At 48.7% G+C, this 21,304-nt stretch overlaps 1 protein-coding gene across 2 annotated transcripts in view; it reads right to left on the minus strand.

Moving 5' to 3' along the window:
- Positions 1 to 21,304, minus strand: part of LOC144807604 (uncharacterized) — a 272,324-nt gene that overhangs the window by 102,827 nt on the left and 148,193 nt on the right. For both annotated transcript variants that reach the window (XR_013606355.1, XM_078673241.1), the window contains one exon: positions 13,488 to 13,538. The gene's annotated coding sequence lies outside the window, so the exon portion shown is untranslated. The remainder of the gene's footprint in view (positions 1 to 13,487; positions 13,539 to 21,304) is intronic.

The raw sequence follows: 21,304 nt of genomic DNA on the forward strand, positions 1-21,304 counted from the left end.
TGTAAAAACCGCGTTGTAACGGTATGCGGAGTAAAAGTCCGCGTTGTAACATCATATATCCGGTCCTAATGATGTAGGTCTTTTGGAAATTCCACCATATGTCGTGACATTGAAAGCCAATGTTAGAATGCCGCGCATTCTCCAGTACAAGATCTCTAGCGAAGGCGAAAAGGCGTTGCTAGCGATAATTTACGATCTGATTGAAAAAGATGTAATTGAAGAGACAAGAGGCAACATTTGTAATAGTCCTGTTCTGCCTGTTTTGAAGTGCACTGACCCTTCCCAGCCACCTGTTTACAGATTTGTAATTTATCTTAGAGAGGTAAATAAGATCGTTGTGCCACAGTTTCCAGTTGTCCCTGATATCACTGCCCTATTGACTATGATTCCAGCTTCAGCCACTTGGTTCTCGGTGATTGACTTCAAGAATGCTTTCTTCAGCATCCCGATTGCCGAGGAGAGCAGGGATATTTTTGGCTTCAGTTTAGGAGGCCGAAGCTTTCACTTCACACGCGCTCCTCAAGGCTACTGTGAAAGCCCATCGATATACAGTCAGGCCTTGAAAACACAGCTTGATACGATTGTTTTACCTGATGGCGTTACTCTTATTCAGTACGTTGATGACTTGCTAATGGCTGCAGATACTGAGGAGGTCTGTAAAGAAGCCACCTTGTCGTTGTTGCATCATTTGTCTGATTTGCATCACAAAGTGTCTCTTTCAAAGTTACAATATTGTCAACAAGAAGTGACCTACTAAGGTCACCTCTTATCGAAGGAGGGAAGGAGACTGACCTCAGAAAGAATTCAGGCAATTGCAAAATTGAGTGTGCCAAGGACACAGAGAGAAGTGCGTGCTTTCTTGGGCATTACGTCATATTGCAGACAATGGATACCGACTTTTTCCTTGCTAGCCAAACCTTTGGTGGCAATAACTTGTCAAGACACGCCGAATCCCATTCCGTGGTCTGAAGAATGCCAGAAAAGTTTTTCCGAATTGCGTGATGCATTGTGTTCGGCTCCTGTGTTGGGTACCCCCGACTACAGTAAGCCCTTTACGTTGTATGCCCACGAGAGAGAGGGATGTGCATTGTCAGTGTTGACACAGATGTTTGGGGACAAGCAGCGTCCATGTGCGTACTTTTCGTCGACTTTGGATCCGGTAGCTAGAGCGTTGCCGAGTTGTTTGAGAGCCACAGCAGCAGCAGCTGTTTCTATTCGACAGTCTGCTGGGTTAGTGATGAATAACATGTTAGTGGTAATGGTTCCACACGCGTTGGACACTTTGCTAAACAGGACCAAGACACAGCACTTAACTAGTGCTCGATTGTCAGGTTACGAGTTAATACTTTTAGCAAGTCATGTGCACATTAAGAGGTGCAATGCCTTGAACCCAGCCACGTTGTTACCGATTCCAGTTGAGTCAGAGGATGTTGAGGAAAAACATGATTGTCTCTTTAGGACAGAAGAAGAAACGAAAGGGAGAATAGATCTTAGGGACACTCCTCTTCCAGATTGTGATGGTACTTTGTGGGTTGATGGTTCATGCTTCAAGTTGCCGAATGGTGACACGACTGCGGCATATGCTGTTACGACTTTACACACGATTGTTGAAACTGCACGTATCCCACACGATTCGGCGCAAGCAGCAGAATTGATTGCATTAACGAGAGCCTGTGTGTTAGCGAAAGGAAAGCGAGTGAATGTGTACACGGACAGTCAATATGCCTTCGGTGTGGCTCACAGTTTCGGACGATTGTGGCGTGAACGTGGGTTCCTGACTTCGCATGGTACTAAGATCCAGCATGGTCAGTTGGTGAATGAGCTTCTTGAGTCGCTGACCTTGCCATCACAAGTTGCGATCGTGAACTGCAGTGCGCACAAAAAGATCACGGATGATGTTGGTCGTGGAAATGCATTTGCGGATGAAGTTGCGAAAGACACTGCAAGGAAAGTGATGAGTCGAATGTATGTTGCAGGCCCTGCAAGGTGGATTGGCGACGTCGGAATGTGCGAAGATACAATAGAAAGTGTGAAGTCCATCCAAACTGAAGCCACAGAGAAAGAGTTGAGTGTTTGGAGAGAGAGTACGTGTAAATTAGACGCGAATGGTTGTTGGGTTGAGTTGTCAGAACATCAGCGATGGCTGTTACCCGATGCGTACGAGCTTGCAGTGGTTACAATGGCGCATGGAATGGCTCACATTAGCGTGAAAGGGATTTGCAAGTTGTTGGCTCCAGTATGGCAGAATGCTGGAATTCCTAAGTGTGCAGAGAATGTAGTCAAGAATTGCATGGTGTGTCTGAAATACAATCCTGGTAGGGGAACCCCAACTCCAGCTGGTCATTTTGCTCCTCCTACGTATCCGTTCGAGGTTCTGCAGCTAGATTTCATCCACATGGAGAGGTGCAACAATTTGAAATACGTACTCGTTGTTGTTTGTGCCTTTTCAAGATGGATAGAAGCATACCCCCTGAAAGACAACACTGCCTTATCCACAGCCAAAGCCCTTGTCAAAGAGTTCTTCCCTATATTCGGAATGCCGAGAATGGTCTGGAGTGATAATGGGAGTTAATTTGTGGGACGAGTGATGAAGAAAGTATGCGAAGGGCTGGGCATACATCAAAAGTTCCACGCTGCAAATCACCCCAAATCAGCTGGACTAGTAGAGTGCTACAACGGCACACTAAAGCTTAAGTTAGCCAATAAAAAGGGTAAACAATGTTGGTGCCATTGAGCAACCCTGTCGAACCCCACGCTCAACAGGGAAGTCGACAGTGTCATTTCCATAGCCACCCCATTGGATTTTAGCGTAAGTACCCTCATGGAGTCTCATGATCAAGGTCAACAGGGTCATTGGGACCCCCAGAGCTGCCAGCACCTCCCACAATTTTGCCCTAGGCACCAGGTCGAATGCAGCCCGTAAGTCAACAAATGCTGCATAAAGACTGCATCCACCCAGTACCACAGTCCTCCACTGAATCAATTGAAATCGAAAGACCTGGTCCACAGTGCTGGTTGCTCTACGAAACCCAGCCTGAAAAGGAGATAGAACATTCTGCTCCTCTGCCCAATCAAGCAAATTGTTAATAATTACACGCCCTACAACCTTTTGAACAGTGTCAATTAAGCTGATAGGGCGGTAATTACAGGGTTGGGCACGATCTCCCTTTTTATATACCGGGATAATGACAGCACCCCGCCAGGATACCGGAATTTCAGCACCCCTAGCAATGTAATTTAGTAATAAGCAGATGTATTTGCTCCACCTATCGGTGTCATTTAGGAAAACATCCGCAGGGACTCCGTCAATGCCCGGTGCTCGGCCACTGTGAACAGATTTCAGGGCAAACAGTACTTCACTCTGAGCAAAGATATCATCATCTGCGAACAGGTAAGTAGGACAGGAACTGTTACCGCATTGGTCCCTGGAAAAGTACTGTTCGCTAAAAAATTTGACCCATGCATCATGAGAAACATTGTTATTGGGAGCTTCTGGGGGCCTTTCATGACCCCATTTGACAATATGCCAAAATAGTCTGGAGTGTTTGCGGTCGCTTGCACATTTCAACTTCTGCCAGTGGGCTTCGTCCCAATCTCTTTTTGCCCTAGCAATACACTTTTTATAATGCTTTCTAGCCGATCGGATCTCATCCACATTATTATTCTTAATGGCAGCTCCTAGGTTGGATCTTGCAGCCCTACAGTCTTGATTATACCACTTTGCAGCTTTATATGTGCAGACCCTCTTGTTATGTACAGGTTTTATGAAGTAACTTTTAACTTCGTCAAAGAGTGTCGTGTGTACTTTAGTTATGTCTTCATATCCCTGTGAGGTCCCAGCTACGCTCTCCATGCCACAATGGCCTTGTCTGTCGCTGCTCCTATTTTTTCAAGGACCTGCTGGTCTGTCCTGACACCTGCCCATCTTAACCTGCGCATATCATTAGTAGGAACGATCGTCGGGGGCAAAGTTTGGTCAGAAGGGGTTGGTGCTGTTACTTTAGTCGACCACCAATTATGAAAGACACATAGAGGGTCGTGATCGCTTTATGGCCTTGCTGTTACCACCATGTCACTAACAGTTGACCATATGGATATGCTGCAAATGACATAATCAATACGACTTTTATTTCGCCCATTATTAAAAGTCATGGCAGGGACACGATCTGAGTTGGTTCGACCATTCAGGGCTCGTAGCCCATACTCCAGGCACATTGCATTTAAGCCTAGTATGTCAGCCGTCCAGCGAGTTATCGGAGGAGTGTCTAATGTGGGGATATCCCATAGCTTATCTTCCTCTGCCCCAAGATGAGAGTCACCAGTGATAAGAGGTTCAAAAGTGCGATTTAAATCGCCTGCAATTAGTATGTTTTTCCCTGCAGAGTGTGTCTCAAGAAGATTATAGAGGCTCAAAAGAACCTCAGATTTACCTTTGTTTCCACCTCTAACATAGATATTATAAATATCTATGGAGAAGGGTAGATCACTAGTGAGTCTGATGAGCTGGATATCTTTTTGGTCAAGTTCCACACATTTTACAACAGTTTTTAAAGACTGCCTGATCCATATAGTTAGACCCCCCATCGGACGCCCTTTAGGGCCCTTGGAAGCAGGAACATGAAAATTAATGTACCCCAAAGCAAAGACAGGGTCACACGCCCAAGTCTCTTGGAAGATGCAAAAATCGTACTTGTTAATAAATCCGAACCAGTCAGCACAATCCAACTTGGAACATAGTCCAGCCACATTCCAAGACAAAAGATTCCCCATATTAGTTATCATAACAGAACTAGGGCGTGTAATGGTCTCGTGCATCAACTTACCACCAATATCATTAAAAGTATGTTCATTGGATGGGCCTGCTAGTTCCTCAGAGGGGTACCCCTTAATACGATCTTTAGTTAAGTAGCTGGCCTTGCCAATAATGCTTTCATCACAAACAATCAAAGGCATAGGGTTACAAATAGGTGGTTGTCAGTCACAAGCATTCAAGTTTGATAATGCAGAGAAACGATTTTCCAACCCCAAGCCCCAGTCCACCGAGGCAACATCCTTCCTCCCCCTCTTGGTCACAATATTCCATTTAGTTCTCAGAATATTTGAATTCGGTCCACTTCCCTTCCTTGGGTAAAAGAAGTCCAAAGTCAGTGGAACAATTGAGGTTGATCTCCGCTGTGGTGGTAAGATGTTGGGCAAGATATTAGGCAAAACCCCTGGGTCAGAAAAGTGAAGGACAACACACTCCCCCTTAAACTTTTTGACCCTGTCCCCAATCCACTGAACCCTTCTCGCATTTACAAGCTCTTCCGAGAGTTGCTGCTTTCCCCATGGAGAAATTACCATGTTGTTGGTCAACCATGATAAAGATTTATTTATTAAGGAAGATGTAGTTTCGTGTTCACCTTGGGCCAAGGGAGGGACATTAGCAAGGACAAGTACTAATGGTGAAGCTTCAACTATAAGCTCAAAAGTCCCTTTCTCAGTAATTGGGTCAGCAACATCGGGAACTGGAATGGAAACATTAGGAACATCACCAGGGAAGATAATCTTGGGTGCCATTAAGGAATTTGATACAGGGGTAGGGATAAATCCACTATTAACTACAGTAGCTGGTTTGCTCAGTGTAGACTCGATCCTAGAAACAACAATTTCCGGGAGTTTACCTACTTCGCCCAGGGTTTTTTCTAATAAACCTTCTAGTCAGTTAACCTCGGAGGTTAACTTATCTATTTTGCTGACCAGAGGTTTAACTACACCTTTGATTTTTGTTTCCATCAATGACAGTAGTTTATTAAATTGGGCATTTGAAAGTGTAACATAAGCCTCGCTAGTCAGATCACCGTCCTCTTCTTCTGAGACTTTCCTCGGAAGGTTTGCTACTTTGTTCTTGGCTGACCTTAAACCCTCCCGTTTTGCCATAACCTTCTGGTTTTCCCCATTAATCATCGGGACTAAAATGGGTACTGGAGGGGAGATTGAGGGCTCATTACTAGTGGATATCTCTAACAGAGCTTCATTAACACTATGGTCTTCAATGCCAGCGACAACCCCACTAGGCTGGATAATGATAGTATCAGGAAGAGAATCAAGTATTTCACCATTTGAGCTGCTATTGATCTGAAGCGCAAAAGGATCATCTGATTCGATATCAATGAAAGGAGATTGGGTAGCTGAATCTATTCCCAAGGAAGATCTCCTATCACTATTGATTCTTTCTACAACTTGTACAAGATAGTTGTCAATAGTGTTATTAGAAGTAGCTTGCTTTTTCGGAGGCATCTTTCTCTAAGCACAACAGTTACAATAGGAAGCACAAAAATAGTAAAGTCCAAAGTGAGCGACAGACTGCAACTAAGAAAATATCAAATCAGACCAGGGAACCGGCCCAACCCAACCGTGGCCAACCTCGGACGGCCTCAGACGGCCCGCCCTTTTTCCGGGCTTCGTCCGGGCGTCCCGCGAGACGGGGGTAACGCGCTATTTCAGCGCCTCCTGGCGCCTGATGACGCGGCGTGCGCCGCTCGGAATGCTGGGGATTGTGGTTTCTTTGTCCCCGCTCACACCGCGCTCCACTCGGCAACCTGACTCCAAGGTGTCAGAGGAGTCGGGCAGCGGGAGGCGGGAGGGCAAGCAGCCGAGGGCAGAAGGTCTCAAGAGTTGATATAACCGGCAAGGTTAGTGGCAGCAAAGACTTCAACAAAGACTGCAAGGTTCCCCCCCTCGACCGGGGTAACGCGCTATTTCAGCGCCTCCTGGCGCCTGATGACGCGGCGTGCGCCGCTCGGAATGCTGGGGATTGTGGTTTCTTTGTCCCCCTCACACCGCGCTCCACTCGGCAACCTGACTCCAAGGTGTCAGAGGAGTCGGGCAGCGGGAGGCGGGAGGGCAAGCAGCCGAGGGCAGAAGGTCTCAAGAGTTGATATAACCGGCAAGGTTAGTGGCAGCAAAGACTTCAACAAAGATTGCAAGGTTTCCCCCCTCGACCGGGGTAACGCGCTATTTCAGCGCCTCCTGGCGCCTGATGACGCGGTGTGCGCCGCTCGGAATGCTGGGGATTGTGGTTTCTTTGTCCCCCCTCACACCGCGCTCCACTCGGCAACCTGACTCCAAGGTGTCAGAGGAGTCGGGCAGCGGGAGGCGGGAGGGCAAGCAGCCGAGGGCAGAAGGTCTCAAGAGTTGATATAACCGGCAAGGTTAGTGGCAGCAAAGACTTCAACAAAGACTGCAAGGTTTCCCCCCTCGACCGGGGTAACGCGCTATTTCAGCGCCTCCTGGCGCCTGATGAGGCGGCGTGCGCCGCTCGGAATGCTGGGGATTGTGGTTTCTTTGTCCCCCCTCACACTGCGCTCCACTCGGCAACCTGACTCCAAGGTGTCAGAGGAGTCGGGCAGCGGGAGGCGGGAGGGCAAGCAGCCGAGGGCAGAAGGTCTCAAGAGTTGATATAACCGGCAAGGTTAGTGGCAGCAAAGACTTCAACAAAGACTGCAAGGTTTCCTATTAGAAACTCTCTGGACCAAGGCAAAGCTGTGGCCCTGATCCTGTTAGACCTGTCGGCAGCGTTCGACACGGTCTCTCATCATCTTCTGCTCGAAAACTTACCGGAAAATGGGATAAATGGAAAAACCCTTGAATGGCTCAGTTCTTTTCTGTGCAACAGAACCCAAACGGTCCAGCTAGGAGCCTTCTCATCTGAACCGAAACAACTGAAATGCGGTCTCCCACAGGGAGCATCCCTCAGCCCCACGCTGTTCAATGCCTATGTCTCACCTTTGGCACAAATTGGGACAAAATTGGGATTTGGGGTTTGCTCTTATGCGGATGGCACACAACTTACAATCACCATAGGGAAGGGGCATGAAGACACCAAAACTAAACTTATTAGCTGCCTTACCGAAATGGCTGACTGTATGGCAGACCACTGCCTAAAGCTAAATGCAGACAAAACCGAGATCCTGCTCCTTGGAGAAACCAAACACATCTGGGACTCTTCCTGGTGGCCCTCCTCTTTAGGAGACGGCCCCCACATCCAAGCACTGTGCCAAAAACCTGGGTGTAACTATTGACGACACACCATCTATGCAGGCCCACGTACGAACTCTATGTGGGAAAAGCTTCGCCACCCTGAAACTCCTAAAAAGGTTATTCCTGTGGATCCCCCTGGAAAGCAGGAAAACAGTCACACAGGCCCTGCTAGTCAGCAGGCTCGACTATGGCAATGCCCTTTTCGTGGGCATGCCAGACTACCTATTTAAACGTTTATAGGTGGTGCAGAATGCTGCAGAAAAACTAGTGTGCAACAAAGGCAAACACAGCTCAGCAAAGGACTGCCTAAAGCAACTCCACTGGCTGCCCGTGCGTTAAAGAGCCTGCTTCAAGCTCCTTGTTCACGCTCACAGGACACTCCACGACACAGGTCCCATGATCCTTCAGAACAAAATACACTTTTATATTCCCACTAGACCACTAAGATCGCAACACCTTGCTCTGGCCGAAACAAAAAGATAAATAAGTCTAGGACAGGAGGCCGTACCTTTTCACATTAGAACGAGCTCCCAGTCGAACTTCAGGAGAAAACTCAAAACACACCTATTCCCTAAAGACTGATATCTGGCCCTTCAACTTCACCCACCTACTCACTACCGTAGCCCTTAGGGCCATGACATCCCCTGGGATAAATGTTGAGCTTTATAAATATATAAATAAATAAATAAATATTTATTAATAAATATTGCCACCTTATGTGTCAGTCCAAGTAACTTGGGAAAATGCAGGTAGCAGCCGTCGATTAATGGTAAGGAGGCCATAGAATACCGGGACACAGGTGCCAGTGTCACGTAGGTGACAAAAGATCTAGTGGACCCTGATCAAATCATACTTGGAGCGATGTAGGAAGTGACCAAAGCTAACAATGTCAGGGGTGATCATTCCTTGCCAGTTGTAAATTTCATCTAGAGAGGGGTAACTGGCCCTAAGAAAGTTGTGGTGAGTTCAGACCTTCCGGTGGAATGCTTATTGGGCAATGATTTAGAATCTTCAGCATGGGCTGAAGTAGAACTAAGGACTCATGCAGCAATGCTGGGCATCTCTGCAGATGTGTTTGCTGCGACTAGGTCACAGGCCAAACAGACATCCACTGAACATGCCCTGGATCCTGGAAGAATGGACCAGGAGGGGTAAGGCTGTGTCTTCCCCACAGGCTCAGGAGGAGGATCAGTCTCCTGAGGGAGATGATCACGGTCCCTGTGAAGGTACTGTCTCAGAGGAACCTGTATCTGATCAGGTTGCACTCTTGGGGACAGGGGGCCCTTCCAGGCCAGATCTGAGCCAGGAGCAGCAACCCTGCCCCTCTCTTGAACCCCTCAGACAGCAAGCTGCTGCTGAGGCTGATGGGAGTGCCAGTGGGTCCCACAGGATCTACTGGGATGAAGGACTCCTTTACTCAGAGGATAGAGACCCCAAGCCTGGTGTCACCAGGAGGTTGGCCATTTCTACCTCTGAAGTTTAGGGGCTTCTTACTGACACTGGCACATGACATCCCTTTAAGGGACACCTAGGCCAAAGTAAGACTTGGGACAGGCTTGTCCTTCACTTTCATTGGCCTCACAAGTCAGAGGACACAAAAGAGTTTTGTCGCTCCTGTACCACCTGCCACAGATGGCTCTTCCTGACCAGGGGAGGTGTGAACACCTCCACCCAGTAAAGGCATTATCGACCTCAAAGTGCAGAGGCTCTCTCCCCATGAGGACAGCACACTGTCCAGTGGTAGCAGGATGTCTCAGGCCAGTTGGTGACCCCACTAAGGATTGGTAGATTTTAGGGGACCCCTCTAAGGGGTTCTCTAAGTGCAATGTTTAATAAATCGGACACTGCATCAGCACAGGTTTATTATGCTGAGATGTTTGGTACCAAATATCCCATATTTCAGAGCATCCTTCATGAAGCTGTGGCACTTGTAATGACAAACGTCCAGCCAATGTACTTACTCTAGAACTTTCCTGGTCACTTGCAATATCCTGGAATCGACAAGGATATTGTAGGAGCATATCTGCTCATGTAGAAATGCCCTTACAGGAGATATCCCTAAAGTAGCGTACGCTATAAGGCCTGCTAGAGGGGTGTCTTACCTACATCTCAGACAGTCCCTATGGGCATCGCATACAGGGATGTGTGCCATGTCGACTCTTCAGGTTTGTCTGCACCAAGACACACAGCTGCAGTGGCAGTATGTATGTATGTATGTATGTGCTTGGTGAGGGGTCCCTTAGGGTGGCATCATTTGTGCTGCAGCCTTTAGGGACCCTCTTTAACAACAAGGCCCTTGGTACCAGAGGTATCTTTTACAAGGGACTTATAAGTGAGCTAATGCGGTGCCAACCGTGGAAACGACTGGTACCCTTAAGGGAAGGAGATCGGGCTCAGGGGACCTGGTTGGCAGTGACTTTGTGCACTTCCAGTCAAATTCTGCATACGCAGTTTCAATTATTTGGGGTAGTTCATTCACCTGTTCTAATGGAGAGAACTCCCGTAGGCGTTGGCAGATTGACACTGATGCTGCTTCCACGTTAGCTAGTATTATGGCGGATACCTGGTTGTAGTTATTTATTAACTTCATCCCTAAGTTTAGGGCAAGTTCTGCTCCGTACTCATTTTGTATTTGTCTTAATACATCTGGTATTATTGCTAATGAAGGAATACCATGAGTTCTGGTGTATTTGGCAGAAAAGACTGTACCCCTAGAGGCGCAATCCTCTAACTGTGGTGTTATCCCCATGGGCAAGCAGATTGTTAACATTCTGTGTTTTTCAAATGGTGTTGTTTTTGGGAATACTGCTTCTAACTGGGTTATTTTCTGAGCTACTCAGAAAGGAATTTGTTCAGGTTTTGTGGGCACTTTGCCCATTAGCGTGTGTAATGTGTGTGGAGTAATTTTAGTACCGGTGCTCTGTGTAGTAGCTGCATTAGGTGTAATTACGGTAGGTTGGACCGATAGTGTCCTCAGGACGAAGAGTGTCATGTTTCTGTAAAGTTTTATCAACTCTTTGAGTTGAACAAGCAGTTCATCGCGTGGCATTGTGTCAATGTCAGGATGTGGTGCATAGGCCGCTAATATCGGCCATGTTGCCCCTGGTCTTCCTAAAGGACCAAGCCTTGCTCTTGTAGTAACATGCGGTACGGCGCCATTAAACCAGAAAAAATGATCCTGGTAGGTAAGCGGAATCTCAATCACCGCAAACGGCGTGTAGACCGCTGGAACTTCTTCATGTGTGTAATAATGAAACGTTTCTGTTACGGAATTCGCTGCTGGGAATATAACCTATGAGTAGAATACCTCTGTCTGGAAAGCCTCTATCACGAATATTACTACACCTCCTCTAGGTGGTAACCCATTTTTGAGTAGTTTAACTGTCATAGTATGCTTTACATTGGGAGCAATCCGTATTGCATTGACATCGTCTTCTTCAGACTGATTAAGTGCCTGGGTTATTGGGGTTAAGGCTGCTTCTTACACATCGTGTTTAAGACACAGAATAACTGTCGAACGAATTTTAAGGTACGGTTTTATGCACAATTTAGGTAAATTCCTTCAAGCTTGATTAAACAACAACCAATACATAGGATATCTTGCCTACTCAGCTGCGGCGGAGTTTTGTGCCCACCCACTCCACGACTCTAGTTTTTGTAAGTAGGGGTCTCTGGGAATAACCCCAATAGAACTACTCAGATTCTACTGTTAAATAGGTACCAAACGTTGGTGGCGCCATGTAGTGTAGTTCCTACAGTACCCTTCATGCAGGACCTGCGCTGTTTTTGGATAACATATACTGTGGATCTGGCGGCAGACTGCCTCTGTACACCCCAGCCGAGATGTTAGCCTATTTTTGCATTAGCTTGCTCACAGTGCCACTAGAATCTCCTTTTATCAGAGAGAATAGTTTTTGGCAACTTCAGAACACAAGATTCTTTGACCTACAGAGGCTCGTTGGCCGTTCATATTTTTTTGTAACCACAAAAAAACCTTTATTGCAGCTTGTGTCAACTGAAGAGATAAAACGCCTGGGCGTGTTTAATTAACTACTGACAAACATGAACAATCAAAAACATGCGTTTCTGGTAAACCATCAAGCACCCAATCAGAATCAGCCGCCCTTCACACCCAGGAATTCTTGAGGCTTTGGAGAGGGTGAATTGCACGTGGTATAAGAGGAACACTACATCGACTCAAAGCTCACTTTTCAGAGATGTACTGAACTGCCAGCCTCAGGGCACACTTAGCCAGCTCTTCACCTCCTCCTCCTCAAACTGTTGAACAGCTATCAGGGCAAAAGAGCCTGCAGCAAAGCATTGCTGGCTTGGTTCCACACCGGACCAGGCAAGGTGGCCACCTCCATACTCCTCCAAGTCAGCAAGCACTCTGGTCGAGCCAGTCCTAACCCCACATGGATGTTCCCCATCACAACTATGTTAATGGTACAAAGTTATGTTTCTGCCAAATGTATGAGTCAAAAAGTGAAAGGTTTTACTATGAAGTGCTGAAAGAGAAATCATGAAGTTTTTCATTATTTCTGAGTCTGCCACAGTACATAGGAGCATTATTTCTCTACAGCAGCAAATCATGTATGTGCCCTGTAGAAAGCACGTTTGAATGAAACATGGAAGGCATTGCAGCCAAAGATCTGTGCAACATCATAGCAGAGTACAAGATAACTTGTGCTATTATTCCAGCAGAACGAAATGCCATTCCTAATGTGTACGTCGTTTTAAAGACGGTGCCAGGAAATGTATGGTCAAGTGTTGTTCTTCTGCCAGTTAAAAGACTATCTCCATTAATGTGCCAGGAAATAAAATACTATGAGAAATCCTACTCTATGGCAGGGTGCTGCCTGCCACTATATTGCAGGTTACTTCCAACATAATCTGATTTATACATACATACTCCAGGGTGCTGCCAGCTATCGAGTCTGCACACAGCAGTCTGGAGCCACTCAGGAAGGAGGTAAGCTCTTCATTTCACCTTAAGCCCTTAGGTTACATTCACAGCCTGATAGGTCCGGATAACTTTATCCTTGCTCTAATTGTGCCGAGCAGATAGACGTAGCCCTTCATAGGCTGTGTTGTGTGCTGGGTGATGCCTGGCATCATATTATCGTTGGCGGGAGGATGAAGCTCTGATAGGAGCTACTACAAGAAGAGCAGAAAAACAGGACCACAGATCGCCGCAGAGCAACAACTGCCCAGAAGCTGAAGAAAGAACTCTGGAACAGCAAACCTCCTGCACCCTGGAGATTCTCCAGGATAAGCAAATGACGGTAATGAAATGCAAACTACAGCATTAAGGTCACACAATACAACATCTTTCCCTTTAAACCAAAGGTAACAGCCTACAAGAAAAAACTAAACAAAAAGCATCACAACTTGAAAATGCATTTCCAAATGCTGCAAAAGAGGAACAGTTAATACAAATGAAAAACATTAATCTTTGTTCGTACCTTAGTAATGTGCTTTCTTCTTGGTTTCACTCCATCTGCAGCAATAACGCTCTGAAAGGAGAAAATACTGCTGTGAGTCTCAAAGTCTTCAGTATTACTGGTCTCAGTCACGAAGACTGCGGTGTCGGAAGATAACTTTCTCTTATTTGGCTTTATAGATCCACAAGTCACGCCATCGCTTTTAGCAGACACGCTACTGTCGGCAGCATCATAACTTCCGGCAGATCAGCAATTCGGATATCAGCACTCATATTGGTTGAATATTCAACAAGCACGGTCTCGCCTTACCAAGCAGCACCAAAGAATCGGGTCTCACAACCATACCCAGGGTCACAGCTAGCTCTGCCGTCACTCGAGCACACCCAAACACCTCAGCACTTAAGCACCAGTCCCAGGGGAGACCATCTGTGAAGTCCTTGTTAACTTGCACCACTCCTGGGTCAGCACAAGCAGCATCATGGACAGCGCCTAACACCGCTACCACAAACATTCATCAACATCCAAATCCTCGTCACCCAAACTACCCAAAAGTGGCTTTCTAGATAAGCAGCCAGCCCTGTAGTGTCTGTCTCTGTGCACTAATTTGATGCCAAAGTCATAATTTTAAAAACAGCCTTCGTTACATTACAGGGCCCGACTGACACCATTATTGGGCATTCTGCAGATTAAAACATCACCCTCTTAGCTTGCAATAATGTCCATGTTTCGCCAAACACTGGCAGCATGGAAGAATGGCAACAACTGTTCTCGCACTTGAGTTTGATTTTTAAAGTCACGCCCCAATGGGCGTATGCACGCTAAGCATTGTGGTTCATGCAGTTCAGCCTTATCACAACCATAGTGAATGCCGCTTATACTTCCCAAAATTCAATTGTTAGAAAAGTTAATTAAGCAGCTTTTGTAGGTGATGTTAAGCTTTGCATTATTTTTCGCCTCACCCCAAACGGACACGCCGTTCCACACGCACCTTTCAAGTTTCTAGGCCCGGACCGCATGTTTGCAGTGGGACGTCTTCCTGGCCGGAGCAGGCCATATATATTCCATATGAAGGTGCTCAAAAGTGAAGGAGCCACACACGACGTCGGTTTATCCTTTTATTGGGCAGACTGCAGATTAAAACACCATCCTCTTAGCTTGCAATATTGTCCATGTTTCGCCAAACGCGTTTCGGGAATGTACCCTTGACCTCTGTGTGTGCTGCTGTCTGCCATTGAAAGGTTAAATTGGAAGATTGGGCTCTTATCGCCCATTTGCACTCCTCAACACTGACTACAAAGTTTTTGCGTCACTATTGGCAAGGCGTCTATCTCCCGTAGTGAAAACATTGGTACACTCTGATCAAAACGGGTTTGTTCCAGCCTGGTGCACTTCTCTTAATATTCTTAATTTTTTTAGAATACAGCAATATGCAACGCATAGTTGGCCTAGGTCGGGTTGCTTAGTTCTTGACCTGGAGAAAGCCTGTGACTCTCTGGAATGGCCTTGTCTGGCAGAGGTCTTAGGCAAATTTAAACTGGGAGATCACTTTTTAAATATGGTTCACCTATTGTATCAGCGCCCCACTGACCGAGTCTGCACCTGTAAGTTTATCTCGGACCCAATCAGGGTGAGACGTGGGACACGCCAGGGCTGTCCCTTGTTTCCGTTGCTATTCTCCCTAGCAATGGAGCCACTGGTGATGATGCTCCGAGGAGATGGGGAGGCATGAGGCATTCCGTTAGGGGATGGGCTACATACTATTTCCCTGTGCGCGGATGACCTATTATTATATCTTCGGAATATCACTGCGATCCCGACGTCCATTGCAGATATACTGAGAGCTTTTGAGGAAATGTCTGGACTCCGGGTTAACTGGACCAAGTCAGAGATGTATCCCTTCAGCGCTACCACAGCAGAGGAAGCTGTGATCTTAAATGGCTCACCTCTCACATGGTACCCCACCACGTTTAGATACCTTGGGATCTTTGTATATCAGATGCCTGACGACCTACTTGAAGGTAACCTGATGAGAGCAATCTCGGCACTCCGGGCTCAGATGCGCTTCTGGAAGACACTTCCCCTAAACGTTATCAGTCATATTGCGCTGTTGAAAATTATTGTGTTGCCTAAGCTGCTGTATTATTTTTCAAATCTACCGCTCTATGTTCCGCCCAAGCTATCGAGAGTTAGAATAGCTCCTCCGGGATTTCATATGGAATAACGGGAGGCCGCGAGTGGCTCTGTGGAAATTGCACGCAGACACTGGCTGGGGAGGACTGGCTGTCCCTAATATGGCACTGTATTATTTGGCTGCCCAACTCCAATGGGCAACAAAATGGCTTGCTGGTCAGAATCTGGAAGACACGGCGGCCATGGCACGGCCCTGGACCCACTCTCAGATCTGCCATCTGTTTCACCCCGTTTGCAAAACTTCCAAGGCCAAAACAACTACATCTCGGATTGGCAATACAATGTTATAGGAGAAGCTTATATATTACCCATGCGACCCTCCCATATGCCCCTATATTTCCGCTGCTCGGTACGCGACGTGGCAGGCTGGGTACATCAGAAACAGATCTGATGATCTGGCACGCTGCGGGTTTGACCACGCTGGGTGATCTTTACAGCGACGGTGGGCTATTGCTGTTTGCAAATCTAGCTGAAGACGCTGAGTTGCCGGCAGGTCAATTCCTTTTACATGCCTCCATTTTGAAAGCACTATCAGCTGTCTGGGGGGACTTAACGGTGGAACCACCAGCACACTTGCTACTTCAATACCTGCATGTAGTGGGGGAAGGCTCCCATGTGGTGCACTGGTTAGTGGAAGCGCTCCTCATGCACACACTCAAGCCCATGTTGCGACTTCGTGTTAGTTGGGAAACAGATGGAGGTCGGCCATGGACTGATAAGGAATGGGATGCTGTGTTAGCAAGCTCCAGGCACATACCAAGAAACTCCAGATTCAAACTTATACAGACGTTTATCTTCCAGAGGGCGTATCTCTCGCCTGATATGATAAATAGATATTGCCACATTGCCACCTCTGCATGCCCACGCTGCTAACAACCAGACGCGGATTTACTACACATGCTTTGGGCCTGCCCATCCCTGCAGCAATATTGGCGGGGGTAGTTACTACACTATCCTTATGCACAGGCACGCCCTTACCGCTGTCTTGGGAGATTGGCCTTTTAGGACTCTATGCCAGATCAAAACACAATAAAAGCACCTCGAGATTCCGGGATCTGGGTTTAATCGCGGCAAAACGACTAATAACCAAAAAATGGAAACATGCAGAGCCACCAGAGATCGTTGGCTGGAAAAGTTCACTTGTAACATGGGCACAGGTGGAGAGCACGGCGCTACATAGGGAGGAAACGGCAGGGCTTCGTAAATACCCTATAGCGCAGGACTGGGACTCTAGCTAGCTACCCTTCGAAGCGGTGCCGCGGTGAACGATGAAGGTGTGCAACCTGTTGATCTGCAATAGACATGATAGTACCCAGTGTCATGATTACAGGACGATGTTGTGCCCAGACATGCAGACCCTTGACCTGTCCACAGGTAGGTTGCCCCCCAGCCGCCACACGGACCTCCAGTGATGCTGTAGCCTGCTGTAGCCTGCTCCCGCTGCCTGTTGCTGCGTGAGCCCTTGCCAACTGCATCTCGCTTTTTCCCCTGTACTGCTGTGTTGTGTCCTTGAGCCCCGTTTCCTCGTTTTGCTTCTGTGCCCTGTGCCCCCTTCCCTTCATTTTTGCTTTCTGTGCCCTTGAGCCCCCACTTCCCTTGTTTTTTGCTTCTGTGTCCTGTGCCCCCTTCCCTTCGTTTTTGCTTTCTGTGCCCTTGAGCCCCCTTTCCCGTTTTTTGCTTCTGTGCCTTTTCTCTCCCCACCTCCCTCTGTGCTATTTTCCCGCCGCTGTGCCCCTGCGGCCCCGCCCCCGCTGTTCCCATTCGCCACCCCGCTCCTGCCTCTCAGCTGCTCCTCCCTCCCACAGCCCCTCATATGGAGGCCGTGCAGCGGGCGCGCCGCCGGCACACCAAAGGTGCGCCTAAAGCAAGCCCGTCTGCCCCTGTCCTCCGAACCTGCAGACCACCGCCTGGACCTAACATCAACAACAACCACCTCAAGTGCATCCTCCTCAACACCCGCTCCGTCCACAAGCACGCCATCGAACTCTGGGACCTTCTCGACACAACAGCACCAGACGTCGCCTTCCTCACTGAAACCTGGATGAACGCTTCCTCGGCCCCCGACATCGCCATAGCCATCCCGGACGGCTACAAGATCACCCGGAAGGACCGCATCAAGCAAACCGGAGGAGGAATCGCCATCATCTACAAAAACACCATCAACATCACGACCAACGCCGAAGACACACTCCCTGCCGCCGAACACCTACACTTCCAGATTCACACTGACCTAAAGACCACCCTCAGAAAAAAGCTCATCTACAGACCCCCGGGCCCACGCACACAATTCGGCGAAACCATCGCCGACTTCGTCACCCCGCACGCCCTAGCCTCACCAGAATACATCCTCTTAGGGGACCTGAACTTCCACCTGGAGAAAAAAGACGACAACAACACCACCACCCTGCTCGACAACCTTGCCAACCTCGGACTCAAACTACTGGTGAACACCCCCACCCACCTCGCTAGCCACATGCTTGACCCCATCTTCTCCGCCAGCAACCACGTCTCCTTCAGCCATTCCACCGGACTACACTGGACCGACCACAGATGCATCCACTTCACCTTCAAAAAGACTACATCCCACCACCGCACGCAACAAATCCCCAGCAGATGCTGGAGCAAAATCACCACAGACCAGCTACTCGCATCACTGAAACAGAACCCGCCAACCGACACCGCCGACATCAAATTCGCTGCCCACTACCTCTGACAGTGGATTACCAAATGCGCCAATGACCGCGCTCCACAGAAGAACCACCCAGGCAAAACCGGAAACAGGAAAACCCCGTGGTTCACAGACGCCCTCAAAGACTCAAAGAAATCCTGCCGCACCCTCGAAAAAACCTGGCGCCAAGAACGGACAACAGAAAACATGACAGCCCTCAAGAACGCCACTCGCGAACACCACCAGCTGATCCGCACCACCAAAAAGACATTGTTCAAAGAGCGGCTGGACAACAACACCCACAACAGCAAGGAACTCTTCAACATCGTCAAAGTGCTTTCCAACCCCAGCGCCAGCAACAACGACATCACACCATCGCAAGACCTCTGCAACTCCCTTGCAACGTTCTTCCACCGGAAGATCGTAGATATACACAACAGCTTCGGACCCCACATTCCACCTCCAGTCACCGAACCAACAACCCACACCAACACCCTCAGCGCCTGGATCCCCACCAGCACCGAAGACACCACCAACGTCATGAACTCCATCCACTCCGGCTCCCCCTCTGACCCATGCCCCCACCATATCGTCAACAAAGCCGACACCATCATCGCACCCCTTCTCTGGAACGTCATAAACAAATCCTTCACGTCAGCCACCTTCCCTGAGAGCTGGAAGCATGCAGAAATCAACACCCTCCTAAAGAAACCTACAGCAGACCCCATAGACCTCAAGAACTTCCGCCCCATCTCTCTTCTTCCCTTCCCGGCTAAAGTCACCGAGAAGACCGTCAACAAACAGCTGACTGCGTTCCTAGAGGCAAACAACTCGCTCGACCCATCCCAGTCCGGATTTCGAGCCAACCACAGCACCGAGACCGCCCTCAACGCAGCCACAGACGACATCAGGACAGTGATGGACAAAGGAGAAACAACCGCTCTCATCCTCCTAGACCTCTCGGCAGCCTTCGACACCGTCTGCCATCGCACCCTAATAACCCGCCTCTTTCACACCGGGATCCAAGGAAAGACCCTAGACTAGATTACCTCATTCCTCTCCGACAGAACCCAGAGAGTCCGCCTCCTTCCCTTCCGCTCAGAAGCCAGCTAGATCATCTGCGGCGCACCCCAAGGCTCCTCGCTCAGCCCAACCCTCTTCAATATCTGCATGAGCTCCCTCGCTGTCATCGCACGCAAACACAACATCAACATCATCTCTTACACCGACGACACCCAACTGATACTCTCCATCACCAAAGACCCAGCCACAGCCAAAACCAACCTCCAGGACGGAATGAAATACGTCGCAGAATGGATGAAGCTCCGTCGCCTGAAACTGAACTCAGACAAGACGGAGGTCCTTATCCTCGGACAATCCCCATCGGCCTGGGACGACACCTGGTGGCCCACAGCACTGGGCTCCACACCAACACCCACGGACCACGCACGCAACCTGGGATTCATCCTGGACTCCTCCCTCACGATGACCAAGCAAGTCAACCCCATCTCATCATCTTGCTTCAACACCCTGCGCATGCTCCGAAATATCTTCCGGTGGATCCCCACCAAAACCAGAAAGACCGTCACCCAAGCCCTTGTTACCAGCCAACTGGACTACGGAAATGCCCTATACGAAGGAACGACTTAGGGCAGGACAAAATACCTTGAATAAATGGAGGTACTGCCAACAGGAAGATCTTCTAAGAATAGCGTCTCCGTGTACACACACAGCCGGAGGTCCAGAATCTGGCTCCTTTTGTAACTTAGTTTTGATACTGTCAAAGAAAATAAAAATAAAAGAGGAGGAAAGTAATATCTAACCAAGCTTGGGACCCAGTCGCATACTAAAATACACTAAGATCCAGGACTCAGGCATTGAAATGTAAACCAGCCCTTCAGATATTCCTATATGTCTACTACTCCTATAGCAAGACTGAATCAATAATAATGTTTGTCATCCCACTGTCTCAAACTGCATAGTGGTTAACACATCCAGCGGGTATGTCGTAGACTGGTTACCCATATTAAACCACCAAATAGGTGGTAGTGTTTGATAACATCCTCAAGACTCTAGTATGTTTCTTATACCGAACATGTCCCACGGGTTTTAAAAGGCAAGCTAGTAATATCTGCCCTCCACGCCGGTAGTAATTTGTGACAGTTTACTATCCTCCGCTAGACTGTACATACGGGCTGGACTCCCATAGATGTTGCCCCTGTCGTACCGCTTCCCATTTTTTATTCATACAACACATTTGCCTGTTTTACCTCTGACTTCCCCCACCTTACACGGAGCATTCATGAAACCCCTAAAAATACAATACCGAAACTGACTGGATAACCCACTTCAAAAACTCACCTTCAACAACGACATGTGTCTCATCCAAAATAGCGTGGCAGATCTGGGGTCTGAAGGGGGCAGATTTAGGGTCTGGGGGGCAGATCTGGGGTCTGAAGGGGGGCAGATCTGGGGTCTGGGGGTAGATCTGGGTTCTGGGGGGGGGCAGATCTGGGGTCCGAGGGGCAGATCCGGGGGCTGAAGGGGGCAGATCTGGGGTCCGAGGGGGGCAGATCTGGGGTCTGAGGGGGTGGGGGGGCAGATCTGGGGTCCGAGGGGGGCAGATCTGGAGTCTGAAGGGGGGAGATCTGGGGTCTGAGGGGGGGCAGATCTGGGGTCTGGGGGGGCAGATCCGGGGTCCGAGGGGCAGATCTGGGGTCTGAAGGGGGGCAGATCTGGGGTCTGAGGGGGGCAGATCTGGTGTCTGAGGGGGTGGGGGGGCAGATCTGGGGTCCGAGGGGGGCAGATCTGGAGTCTGAAGGGGGCAGATCTGGGGTTTGAAGCGCAGGGGGAGATCTGGGTTTTGGGGGGCAGATCTGGGGTCTAAGGGGAGCAGATCTGGGGACTGAGGGGGGCAGATCTGGGGCCTGAGGGGCAAATCTGGGGTCTAGAGGCAGGTGGAGATCTGGGGGGGCAGTTC

The sequence above is a fragment of the Lissotriton helveticus genome, unplaced genomic scaffold (genome assembly GCF_964261635.1).
Source record: "Lissotriton helveticus unplaced genomic scaffold, aLisHel1.1 SCAFFOLD_404, whole genome shotgun sequence".
Lineage (NCBI taxonomy): Eukaryota > Metazoa > Chordata > Amphibia > Caudata > Salamandridae > Lissotriton > Lissotriton helveticus.